Below are 11782 nucleotides of genomic sequence, written 5' to 3' on the forward strand. Positions count from 1 at the left end.
TAAGTGGACAGAGTATTAGCGACAAGGGCCCCCGGAAAGATGGTCGTTGGTGCCCCGTGGCTGGAGAACCATCTGCACTCTCCCAATCCCCCCCCCCACCCCACCCCTCATGCCGGCAACAATTTTAGGGCCTGTGACCGATGATCGTAGGGGTTCCATGGCCACCCCCCCTCCATCCGCCTGCAATTTAAGTATACCGTTCAATCTATCTCCCATCAGCTGTGTGCTAGTACCCCCTCTTCCCGGTCATCAGTTACCATTTACAGGGGCCTCAATTCGTCTTTCCGCCTTTCATGAACACCTTCCTTTCTTTGACCGATGGATCATAACATTCCGGAAGAAATTACATTTGGCGACAGTTTTGCATACACACGCACACTCACAACCATGCGCAGGATGCTTAGCATATCTATTTAATCCACAACAGACGAAAGCAAAAGCTTAGTGTTAGAAACGTGTTAGAGCGAATTAGAGTTCTGCTCGATGCACAGGAAACCCTCTATCGTGCGCTAGCGATTCCGTAGTCAATTTTACATTGCATCGATTAAACTCATTGGGCTTTTTTGGTTTGATTTGTAAAAATGCAACTTCATCGCCCCAATGTTTGTTAACGGCATTTTTGGCGCTACAACAGCTCGCGAGCATTCACCACACGCGAGAAAGAGATAGCGCTATGGAGGGAAAAAGCACGGACGATGGCTGACAGCGATTGGCCGTCTGATGCACCAACACATCCAAACCTTCGACAGCGCGCTCAGGCGAGGGGTATGAGGCGGAGCCAGGGACGGGTAGCTCGACGAGCTGCTCGACAAATTTGCCGTTGGAGAGAAAAGGAAGGCATGATAAAATTCTCAGAACGCCATAACGCCTTCCGTCGCTTTGCACAGCGGGAGAAAACTACGCAGAAAACTGCTCGAATTTGCGCAGCGGGCGGGTTTTTTCCGCGAATTTCGACCAAGCAAAAATAAAAATTATGCCATTTGTGTGGGGCGAACACACACACACACGAATTATGGTTGTTGATCATGGGTGGGAAAATTATGGTTATGACTTTTGTTTCACTCTCGCTCACAGGCGATGATGTCCCGCCGCTTTCCCACCAAGTTATTGGCGCAAATCTGTGGTTGTTGCTGCTCTTTCTCGCACGTGAGAGAGTTTTCTTTGTCCTTGTTTTTCCCGTGTGTGACATTGGCTGCGAATCCTCTTGATGCGTTAAAGGAAGTTAAGTTAGTTAAAGGGTAAATTGTTAGATGCAATTGCTCTGGTACACCAAATGATGTACCAATTCGTGAACGTTTATGTGCCACACTGCACATAAAGCGTTTTGCGACTAGCACAACTACAAACATATTATTATGATGTTTGTAGACTTGGGACATATTTTGATAAACTTTTTATGCGGTTGAGCAACAATATTGTATACGCATATTGTATACCCTTTAAACCAAACGCAATCTGCTGCAATCTTTTAATCGTCACTCTGGTGCTCTTCGACCAGCGCCCCGACTCATTGAACGCATGCTGTGATGAGACCGGTTCCTACGAGACCGAACGAGATCGATTCTTATCCGGACCATTCCCCAGATAGCAAGAACCCACTATCCGATAGCGTGATTTTAGTAAGGTTAAGAAGTCGTTTCAGCCCTGTCTACAGCATTATTCGTTAAGTCAAAGAAGAAGAAGAAATTTTGTACGGGAGGTTATGAGCTTGCAATGCCGCACGCGGCCTCGGGCACGTGGGAGATGGCAAAATCACCTGTACAACAAAGAGAGCAGGGAGATAGCAGGGAGCTGTGGGGTCTTATCGTCCACGTGCTGCAATCGACAGCGAGTGCGCTAGGTAGTTCGGCAGGCACCCATCCGACCCGTGGGTGCAACGAGTTCGAGTCGACACGAAGCTCAAATCTCACTTGCTTCAGTACTGGTGGTTTCCGTTGGAGTTTAGTATTTAAACAATCGTATCGCCGTTCTAGTTCTAGCGATGCATAACTTCAATGCGAAACCATACAACAGTACAGAGGAAATGAGAAAGCTCTCCTCCAAACGATGAAGCTCAACTGGTTGGGGTATCCCATCAACAGAGAGCGCCACCAGCTTTTTTGCTATTTTTAGAATGCATGAGTCGTTTGCCGTCTGCTAAACGAAGTCTTACTATATTCCGTTTAGCTAGAGAACTTGAGTCGTTTAGAAGCCGTTTAGTGGTCGTTTAGTGGTTTTGTGGCACTTGGGGAAGCCTTTCAAGTCGTTTTTTTTCATATTACAATCGTTTAAGTCGCTTTTTCCACAAGGGGAACTAGGCCAATCAGCTCAAAGTGTCTATAAAAATAAAGAAAAAAAAATCTACCTCCTGGAGCATCGTTGCTTGCTTGGTGTCTGTCAATTTCTAAAATTTCCTGCTAATTTTACTGGCTTACGAACCGGTGGAATGGAATTGGATTCCAGGCCTTTAATTTTATCTTTAAAATTTTTGTGTGAATGTAATATGCATGTGGCTGTTTTAACGGGGTTTCGGTGGTTAAGGGCCGTGTCTGTGCTTCATCGCATGCGATTTTATCGCACGTGCTGTCAAAGGCTTTTTTGTATAATATTGCGATTATTTGGATGATTTTAATAACATATCGATCATTAAAAATCTAGTTGAGATTGTTCCTACAAAATACCACACATTTAGTTTGACAGATAAAATCGGAAGCGGCGTCCGACGAAATCATTTTTTTTATTCCGTCGTACAATGAAATGGCACGTCCGACGTTATCTGTCAAATTACATATAAAATTTTGACAGGCCTTCCGATAAAATCGCATCCGATGGAGCACAGACACGGGCCTAAGCGCAGCTTTTTTTTGCATTCGATTTTAACTTAAAGTGCCTCCGTGTGATTTCGCTGAGCTTGTTCACCGAACATCCAAACCAAAACACCAAATAGATTGGGTCCCTTTTTACCGACGGGGCCACGTACCGGTGGGCGCCTTATCGACGCGGCTCCTTCATCGACGAGTCCACATAAGCGAGGGGGCCCTCCAAACCCTCTTTGAAATTTACCTTCAGTATGACTGTAACGTTTATTCGGACTTGTCTTCATGCAAAAAGTTGTAAGTAGTGTAAACTCGCCTTAAGTGCGAAACGATGAGCGCAAACGATAAGATGCAGGCAGATAAGGATGAGAGCGATAATTATCAAAAGAGAGAGGGATAGGCATTAGATGAGCGACAGTGAGTGAGGACGGACGTTTTCAAGCGAATAAAGTACCGTTACGATAGTAACAAAAATTCATTTTAAAACTAAAATCGCCCAGACGCTTTTCGGATATATGAATACCCCCCTTACCAATTCGCCACACTCATCAGATGACAACAAAAAATGACTAGAGCCCTAAAATAAAAATTAAGATTATGTGTTTAAATACAGACACGCTGCGCGATGGATGTAAATATTATATATTGCATGTAAAAAGCCCAGAGTCGTCCGGAGCCGCCCGGAGTCATCTGGAGTACCCGGAGTCGTTCGAAATCGTCCGAAGTCGTTCGGTGTCGTTCGGAGTCGTCCAGAGTCGGAGTCTTCCGGTGTCATTCGAAGTTGTTCAGTGTCGTCAGTATCGTCCAAAGTTGGAGTCATTCGGAGTCAACAGGAACCGTGTGGTTTAATTACTTGTGATCAGACATTTCCTGTCGTTGTGTTTTTTCTCTTTCTCTTTGCGCGTGCACTTCCTATACAAGACCACCATGGCCGACTCCAGATGACTCTGGATGACTCCATCTGCAGCCGATTCTGGATGACTTCAAACGACTCCGGACGATTCCAAACGACTCAGAACGAGTCAGAATGACTCCGGACGACTCCAGACGACTCCAGACGGCTCCAGCTTAAGGTGATTCCTAACGACTCCGAACGACTCCGGGCGACTCCAGATAACTCCGACTCCGGGCGACTCCGAACGACTCGGGGCGACTTCGAACGACTCCGGACGATACCGAACAACTCCGGACGACTCCAGGCCATTTCGGACGATTCCGAACGACTCCGGATATTGTAGCGCCGACCTATCTTCCGGAGTCGATTCCGAATTCATCGGATTCGGATTGGAGACGACTCCGGATTTTTGCCAACTTTACGAAGCAAAACCTTCGTTTTAATAGCCCCTCTCCTTTTTAGCAGATTTTCTTTCTGAAATTACATTGTGCACACAATTACATCAACACAATTCGATTTATTGAAAATATTAATATTATACGGACAAACATCAAATTACAGCCATTACAAACTCTAAACTTAATTAAATTGAACTTAATTGAACTTAAATCATCCCACATTTCAAAAAAAAAAAAAAAACAAAGTTTATATATTCGCACAGTAAATAAAATCACAAAATTGCCACAACATTCACTGCTTTTCCTCACTGTCACTTCCTGCTCCTGATTCCTCTCGCTGCACTCTACGGGCCACTATCTCCAACACTACGACACAGCCACAGGTCTTGTTGTCTCCGTTCGCAGTGAAATACAATGGAAATGGAAGAAAAATGATATTAATTAGAAGGAGGGATGTTGGTTGATAATTTTAATCACTTTTACTTACCTCAAATGAAACACCACACAAGGACCAACCTCTCTGGACTGAAAGTGAAGCCTACTGCGTTAATGTGTGTATACGCTTCTACCAAGCCAACCGCGCCGTACTGCGTGTGTAGCCAAGTGCGTGTGTGTGTATATTTGCACCACTGGGCACAGAGCACAAATCTCACCGCACAGCAGAGGGTGTGTCGCCAAGTGTGTGCATGTGTGTATTTGCACCACTGAATTCTGAACGTCCACCACACCGCACCACACAGCGTGTATCGAAAAGTGCGTGGCTGTTTTTTTTAAGAGCAAAAAATGATTGTGTTTATTCATACACTAAAGTACATCGATTGATTCAGTTTATTTAACGAAATCTTAACTAGGTTTCCTGCCTGTTGGTGTTTACTCTAGGGGTTTGAACTCACAGCTCAAGCTTTTCTTTTGTTTGAAAGGGAAGAAAATAATTGTTTTCTTTAATGACAGCTCAGAGTGGCTATTTATGTGAAGCTTTTCCAAATTGAATGAAATTGTAAGGAGAAGAATGTTCACAAAAGCTTACTATACTAACTACCCTAACTTAACCTAACTTATGCCTAATTTTAAGTTGTATCGACATAGAAGCGCGTACGCATGCATACACATTCCATGCTGCAGGGGACCCGACAAAACACACCATGCGCATTTTGTCTAATCCTCCACAAAACGAAGGATACACAGCACGTGCAAGCGTCATCGTGTAGGTACAGCTTTCACCTTAATTGTGAACTAGGGTACTAAAATAAGTTCCTTATACTTTCCGAATCCGAATTCATACAGGTCTGTCGAAGTCGATCTAGTCAAACCAGTTTGTGCATGCAGATCTGTGGTAGGGTACTGATTTGGCAAGTTCATTATTAATTTCAAAAACCTGTTTTGAATTGATTGTAACGATATTAAATTTGAATATGAACATTTATGCCAAACGTTACATCCATAGGTTACGGCAAAACAATCTGACTGTAAATAATCATTTTTTTCCAGTGAAAAATTTGATTTGTGCTTGATGAGAGGGTTTAGACTCTTTAACATCCAGGTTGCCTTGACTTTAATGGAATGTTAGTGGCACCCATTTTAATATTTCCAGGCTTACGCTCTATTGTGGAAGTTCTGGTGCCAGTTCTGTATGGAACTACTAGGGTTTGAGTTTTGTTGGAGTTTATTTCAATTTTCCAGTCGTTCAGATACTTGACAAACGTGTTAAGGTCTAAAGTCCGGTACCAACGTGTCGTAAGGTCCTGCTTGAGCACAAGATGGCAGAGTCATCCGCGTACAAGGCCAGATCCGTGCCTTACCTCAGTGAAGGAACATCGGCTGTGTAGCAATTGTAAAACAGAGGACCGATAACACTCCCTTGTGGTACACCCGCACAATTTGAATATGAATCAGATTTTTCTGAATTTACGTAAACAGCCAATGTTCGTCCACTAAGGTAGTTTTGGATCAAATGAACCAAGTAGGAAGGAAAACCCTGCAGTCTGAGTTTGTAAATAAGACCATTATGCCAGACGCTATCGAACGCCTTCTCCACGTCTAGAAGGGCTATGCCTGTGGACTTCCCACTTGTTTTGGCATTGCTAACAATCTGCAACACTCGCTGGAACTGCATGACTGCCGACCGCTGCCTCCTGAACCCAAACTGTACGTCAGGTAGGATGTTGTTAGCAGACACGTGGGTCTCCAACCTCGTGTGAATTATCCTTTCGAATATTTTGCTAATGGCACTCATCAAAGAAATAGGCCGATAACTCGATCCCGAGCATGGGTCCATTCCAGGTTTCAGCACTGGCACTACTGTAGCAAGCTTCCACACTTTTGGAAAATATCCCAATTCAAGGCACCTGTTAAACACCCTAGTTAGCAAGATGACAGTGCTGTAACTGACGTGTTTGAGCATAACATTGAATATGGCATCCGGTCCAGGAGCCTTGTAGCTAACACTGTATTGAATGATATTAAGAACTTCCCCGCAGATGACACAGTCAATCTCTGTGGTATCCACAGGTACAAAACTTTACTCCCCGATGCTAGAATGAACAGCATCCTCAAACGAGCTTGTGAGTGGATCACTAAGCCTGTGGGCTAGCGCGAAATGGGAAGCCAAAGTTTTAACTTTTTCGCTAGGAGTGAAAGCGGAAGAAGAGATGTTTTAAGAATGGGGATGGGCTTCCTTTTATCCTTCAAAACCCTTGTCATACGCCAAAAGGCCCTCGAGCATTTTGGGAAGGTACGTACCCTGTTCGCAAACTGGTTGTTCCTAACTTCAATGAGTCTGGCCTCAACCAGTATAGCTGCTTGTCGGAATGCAGAGTAGAAGGCCCTATCTCCTTTGAAACTTTCACCTGAAAGAGTTTTTAACGTTTATAAAACGCTTTGTCACCGCATCCAGTTCTAGAACTTTAGCCTTCCGCAATAATTTCTTAAACGCCGTTTATCGTCCCGTAAAACAACGCTATTCTTATGGACAATTAAAGTGCACTACCGGACATACACGGACCGGTAGTCTACCGTACAGTATAATGTCAACCCTACGAAAACAACTTAACAGTCTCTTTTTTATGTAATCTATCTGCTTCTATCAAGAAATATTAATTGAATCAGTTAAGTGTAATTTAGACCATACGAAATTTAAAAAGCCGATTAAACTTGTAAGCTTTTTGATTTTGCATCAAAATTTCATATGCGTTGCAACAATTTTTGATTTACTTCTTTATATAGAAGTATAAAAAGGGAAAAATGGTCAATTTTAGTAAAAACAAAAATAAAAAAAATTCCTTAACCTTTTAGTGAAAATGGAACTGTATAGCGGTGTAAAAAACTTAAAGGCGTTTTACAATACCTCTTGGCCTGATCAAGAAGTAGAACAAGGCCGATGCCCAAAGCGTAACCTTGGCAGGTCATCAGAACCTGCGTTCCGCATTCCGTTCTTTTTCTCCAGACTGATAGGTTCGTTCAGTTCCTCAATTTTCGGAAATATTTCCATCACTACTACATACACTTTGATGATAGATTCCATCACCAGATATCTTTAATGCACCTTGGGATACATTACTATTTTTCGGATAGGTCTTCTTCTTCTTTGGCTCAACAACCGATGTCGGTCAAGGCCTGCCTGTACCCACTTGTGGGCTTGGCTTTCAGTGACTAATTGATTTCCCCCCAAAGCAGGATAGTCAGTCCTACGTATGGCGGCGCGGTCTATTTGGGAATTGAACCCATGACGGGCATGTTGTTAAGTCGTACGAGTTGACGACTGTACTACGAGACCGGCTAACCGGCTACGAGGACCGGCTTTCGGACAGGTACTCGAATCTAATTCTAGCTTTGGGACTAGAATAATCTATACTGAAAATTGCAGGTTAGTTTTGTGTGTGGTTTTGTATGGAGTGTTTACATGATTTCAGCCCCCAAACTCCATCCTGTCAAACTCCATACAAAAAACTGACTAGAATCGTGAAGCGTCCCAATCTTAGAAAATATCTCGCTATTCGTGAATTCATCTCTTTCTTCTTATATGCATCTCGTACCGCTGCACAGTCTGTTTTCAACACAAAACTTTTAACTACCAGATAGTGAACTTTTAACTATCGCCATGCATTCAATGGCTTTTAACTATCAGATAGAATCGTTCGACGCTAGCTACAACCGCCAGCATTTCCAGTTCATAGCTATGATATTTCATTTCTGTCGGATTTGTCTTTCTGCTGAAATAACTGACTGCATGCCATTTGTCTGAAGACTTTTGTAGTAATATGCCAGCTATCCCTACACTTGATGCATCTGTATGTAATTCAGTCGATGCATTTAAATCGTATAACATCAAAATTGGCCATTGTTCTAATCGTTTTTTTAATTTCAACGAACGCATCTTGTTGCTCTTGCTTCCATTCTAACTCGAAATCTTTTTTCAGCAGTTTTAACATAGGTGTCGCTATAATACTAAAATCTTTCACAAATCTTCTGAAAAACCTGTAAGTCCCAAAAATTGTTGTACCGCATGTAACGTCATTGGATTTGGAAAATCTGTCACCGCTTTTGTTTTCGTTTTTCCTGGCCTCACTCCATTTCTACCCACTTCAAAACCGAGAAATTCTACATTTTCTTTGAAAAAAAAATGGCTTTTCTCCAGGTTTATCGTAAAACCTTCCTCTCTTATTACTTGAAATAGCGTTTCTAATTTTTCCAAAAAATTGTCCTAATTTTTTCCCGGCAGTATCTAATCATCTAGATAGGCCATCAATATTACTTCCCGCTTTCTGCATTCCATCACCATTTTGTTCATCGCCCTTTGAAAAATGGCACACCCATTTGCTAACCCGAATGGCATTCTTGTGAACTTGTAGTGACCACTAGGCATAGAAAAAACCGTTAAATCTTGACTATCCTCATGGATCGGAATTTGGTAATAACCACTAAAAAAATCGAGAGTTAGAACCATCTGAGCACCATTTAATTTTTGTAAGCATTGCTCTATATCCGGCATAGGATATTGTTGGAACATTTGTTAGGTTAAACATCTGTCAGACCAGGCGATGTTTTGATCCGGTTCAAAACATATAAAAAGGGAGAAAAACCGCGGAATCGGCCCTTAACGACAAAAAGCGAAGAAGCGTACAAACGATTATAAGAGAGAATAAAAAACACTAATGTTTTGGCACTGCGTTAGTAGCCTATAGAATTTAATTCTCTCACTTTTTTACACGGGAAACAAACGTTTTCCAACAGATATTTATACTTTAATGTTTTCCTATTCAGCATTCGATAATCGACTGCCATTCTAAACTGTCCATTTTTCTTCGGCACCAATAATGTCGGGCTGTTGTATGGTGCTTCTGATTCCTTTGTGATTCCAGTATCTAACAACTCATCAACCAACTCACTCAAAACTTGTTCGCGCGCTAACTCGATCTTACGTGGGTTCACATATACAGCTACATTATCCATGAGTTGTATTCTCATCGTATTATTTCGGGCACATCCAACTTCATTCATATTCAGTGCGAAACACTTTCTGTACTTTTTTACCAATTCTAACAATTTTTTACTTTCCTTTGTATCATTTTCTGACTTGGTCATATTCAGTTTGACGTTTAATTGTTCGGCCGCCCTCCCGTCGCGCTCCGTGATTTTTCAGTACTTTTCTTGTGTTTTCTACGTCGCATCGCATTGCTGCCTGTTTTACTGACTATTAAACTGTTTTATATCATCGTTTCGTCTTGGCGTATTGTTTAGTTGCACCGCAACTGGGGTTTCCTGCTGTTTCTTCCTGCTTGGCTTAGCAGTGTTGTGCTGTGATTACGCGTGATTTCGTGATGGCGGCTATTTGCTTCTCGTGTGCTGAACCGCTAGAAGCCACCGGCTGCATCATCAGTTGTGCATATTGTGACGCTACGTTCCACCGCGGCTGTTGCAAATTGCCCCCCGAGCTGATTGACGCGGTATTGTCCAATGTCGACCTGCTCTAGAGCTGCATTGGCTGCACTAACATTCTTAAAAATCCGCGCTGTCGTTCGGTAAAAGAAATAGGCGCCCAGGTCGGTTTCCAAGCCGCCCTCACCTCAGCTGTAGCAGCTATTGGCAAGCTCGTTGAGCCTATTGTCGCCGAAGTTCGCAGTGGTTTTACCCTCCTTCAAACTGCATCCACGCCTCACATTCGGAATCCTGATCCTCGACCGGCTACTAGTAGAAAGCGGAGGTGCGTAATCGAGGATTCGGCATCTCCTGGTGTAAACAGAATTGTAAACAATCGCGGTTATATCCTTTGTGCCGCGTCATTGCCAAACGCATACACCAATACCACGATTGCCGTCCAGCCGGCACCTACACTACTGCATGAACTGGTGGGAACCGATCCGTTATCATCACCGCTTCAAGCTACACCTCGTGTGCCATTCACAGATAGGATCTGGATCCGCCTATTCCGCTTATCAACGGTCGTCACTGTGGAAAAAGTGGTCGCTTCTGTAAAGCGTCGCTTAGTCACCGAGGACGTTATAGCATATTGCCTGCTGAGAAGAGGAGTTAGTTTGGACAGCATGAATTGGCTTTCATTCAAAGTGAGAGTCCCGGCTATCCTTCGAGATGCAGCACTCACACCATCCACCTGGCTCGTCGGTATCGGTGTACGTGAGTTTTTTCCATCCCGTCAACATGACCACCAAACCTCATCTCCTATAGCCACCCGAAACCGCTTTACAACACCTAACCGTTTCTAACACATACGAGTCGATAGAATTACCTTCCCGTGATCGTTCTCTCGAGTATATTTGTGTGCACGACGCCTGCAATAACGCACATCTGTACGTCATGGTAGTATACATTCCACCGCAGCTTAGCTTCGAGATATCGACTCTTTGCTCTTTACATGATTGTATCAGCGGCTTCACTCTCACATTGAAGCCTTCGTATCTGCTGTTTGTTATTGGCGATTTCAATCAGCCCAGCATAAGCTGGCCCACAGCTGATCCTTCGTCCTCGCCAGCATACTCATCAATCATGCACTATGAACCAGCTGTGCGCTCACTGGCCAACAACAGCTTTGTGGATTGATTTAAATTTAATGGATTAGTGCAACTTAATCACCATCTACCAACTACCATCCGGCGTTTGACTTCAATATACGTATTAACTCGGCGGCCTGACGCAATTCGACGACTCGACGTAACTCGACGACAACCGCATTTTATCGTTATAACTTTGCTAAAGCTGACTATATGAAACTGAACGACATGATATCAATGTTTAACAATAGCCAACTTTGTTTATGCTGCAAGCCTTTGTTGTATGCGTCCCAGTTCAGCGTCCTAAACCTAACCCCCCGTGGGCGGACTGCGCACTCAAACGACTCAAACGTGTAAAAAGAGCTGCTTATCGTCACTACCAAACGCGCCGCTGCCAAAGATCTCGCTCGATCTACTTTGACACGCACTCTTTATACTACAGCTATAACAGGTTTCGATAAAGCACATATTATAGTAATATTCAACGTAACCTCTGCAAATGGCCTGACTCGGTATGGCGATTCCACAAGAGCAAAACAAAATCCACGCATACACCGAAAACTATTATTTATTTATTTATATATTTATTTATTTATTTATTTATTTATTTATTTATTTATTTATTTATTTATTTATTTATTTATTTATTTATTTATTTATTTATTTATTTATTTATTTATTTATTTTTTT

General features: G+C 42.9%; 1 pseudogene; it reads left to right on the top strand.

Annotated features, from left to right (window-relative positions):
- Positions 1-6747: 6747 nt before the first annotated feature.
- On the top strand, positions 6748-11455 carry LOC120956086 (uncharacterized; annotated as a pseudogene).
- The last annotated feature ends 327 nt before the right edge of the window (positions 11456-11782 follow it).

This window comes from Anopheles coluzzii, chromosome 3, assembly GCF_943734685.1.
Source record: "Anopheles coluzzii chromosome 3, AcolN3, whole genome shotgun sequence".
NCBI classification, from domain to species: domain Eukaryota; kingdom Metazoa; phylum Arthropoda; class Insecta; order Diptera; family Culicidae; genus Anopheles; species Anopheles coluzzii.